Raw genomic sequence first — 2456 nt, 5'->3', positions numbered from 1 at the left:
ATGATAAAAACAGAATTTTTGATGTGGAATGCTACCTAACATAATTTTCAATGTAATTTTCTTTATTGTGGCATGAATATTCAGATCCGAAAGATTCAAGACAAAAGTTAATATTGACATAAGAATAATAATACTTCAAGCATACTAACCAATCAATTATGGCCAAAGAAAGCTATCCCTACAAAATCATATAGTTTGGCTATGCTCTATCTTCATCACACAAAATATTTAAATCATGCACAACCCCGAAGACAAGCCAAGCAATTGTTTTATACTTTTCATATTCTCAAACTTTTTCAATCTTCACGCAATACATGAGCGTGAGCCATGGATATAGCACTATAAGTGGAATAGAATGGTGGTTGTGGAGAAGACAAAAAGGAGAAGATAGTTTCACATCAACTAGGCGTATCAACGGGCTATGGAGATGCCCATAAATAGATATCAATGTGAGTGAGTAGGGATTGTCATGCAACGGATGCACTAGAGCTATAAGTGTATGAAATCTCAAAAAGAAACTAAGTGGGTGTGCATCCAACTTGCTTGCTCACGAAGACCTAGGGCATTTTGAGGAAGCCCATCATGGAATATACAAGCCAAGTTCTATAATGAAAAATTCCCACTAGTATATGAAAGTGACAAAATAGGAGACTCTCTATCATGAAGATCATGGTGCTACTTTGAAGCACAAGTGTGGAAAAGGGATAGTAGCATTGTCCCTTCTCTCCTTTTCTCTCGTTTTTTTATTTGGGCCTTTTTCTCTTTTTTTGGCCTCTTTTTTTCGTCTGGAATCTCATCCCAACTTGTGGGGGAATCATAGTCTCCATCATCCTTTCCTCACATGGGACAATGCTCTAATAATGAAAATCATCACACTTTTATTTACTTACCACTCAAGAATTACAACTCGATACTTAGAACAAAATATGACTCTATGTGAATGCCTCCGGCAGTGTACTGGGATGTGCAATGAATCAAGAGTGGCATGTATGAAATTATGAACGGTGGCTTTGCCAAAAATATGATGTCAACTACATGATCATGCAAAGCAATATGACAATGATGAAGCGTGTCATAATAAACGGAATGGTGGAAAGTTGCATGGCAATATATCTCGGAATGGCTATGGAAATGCCATAATAGGTAGGTATGGTGGCTGTTTTAGGAAGGTATATGGTGGGTTTATGGTACCGACGAAAGTTGCGCGGTTCTAGAGAGGCTAGCAATGGTGAAAGGGTGAGAGTGTGTATAATCCATGGACTCAACATTAGTCATAAAGAACTCACATACTTATTGCAAAAATCTATTAGTTATCAAAAAAATTACTACGTGCATGCTCCTAGGGGGATAGATTGGTAGGAAAAGACCATCGCTCGTCCCCGACCGCCACTCATAAGGAAGACAATCAATAAATAAACCATGCTCCGACTTCATCACATAACGGTTCACCATACGTGCATGCTACGGGAATCACAAACTTTAACACAAGTATCTCTCAAATTCACAACTACTCAACTAGCATGACTCTAATATTACCATCTTCATATCTCAAAACAATCATCAAGTATCAAACTTCTCATAGTATTCAATGCACTTTATATGAAAGTTTTTATTATACCCATCTTGGATGCCTATCATATTAGGACTAATTTCATAACCAAAGCAAATTACCATGCTATTCTAAAAGACTCTCAAAATAATATAAGTGAAGCATGAGAGATCAGTAATTTCTATAAAATAAAACCACCACCGTGCTCTAAAAAGATATAAGTGAAGCACTAGAGCAAAATTATCTAGCTCAAAAGATATAAGTGAAGCACATAGAGTATTCTAATAAATTCCGATTCATGTGTGTCTCTCCCAAAAGGGTATGTACGGCAAGTATGATTGTGGTAAAGTAAAAAGCAAAGACTCAAATCATGCAAGACGCTCCAAGCAAAACACATATCATGTGGTGAATAAAAATATAGCCTCAAGTAAATTTACCGATAGACGAAGACGAAAGAGGGGATGCCTTTCGGGCCATCCCCAAGCTTAGGCTTTTGATTGTCCTTGAATTTTACCTTGGGGTGCCTTGGGCATCCCCAATCTTAGGCTCTTGTCACTCCTTATTTCAAACTCCATCAAATCTTTACCCAAAAACTTGAAAACTTCACAACACAAAACTCAACAGAAAATCTCATGAGCTCTGTTAGTATAAAAAAACAAACCACCACTTTAAGGTACTGTAATGAACTCATTCTTTAATATATTGGCGTTAAACCTAATTTATTACAACTTCTTTATGGTTCATACCCCCCGATACTAGCCATAGATTCATCAAAATAAGCAAACAACACACTAAAAACAGAATCTGTCAAAAACAGAGTAGTCTGTAAAAATATGTACGTTTCGAATACTTCTGTAACTCCAAAAATCCTGAGAAATTAGAATGTCCTAAATAATTTGTATATTGG

Source organism: Triticum aestivum, chromosome 3A (genome assembly GCF_018294505.1).
Source record: "Triticum aestivum cultivar Chinese Spring chromosome 3A, IWGSC CS RefSeq v2.1, whole genome shotgun sequence".
NCBI lineage: Eukaryota > Viridiplantae > Streptophyta > Magnoliopsida > Poales > Poaceae > Triticum > Triticum aestivum.
The sequence above is the reverse complement of the archived record's forward strand: the minus strand, read 5'-3'. Positions refer to the sequence as shown.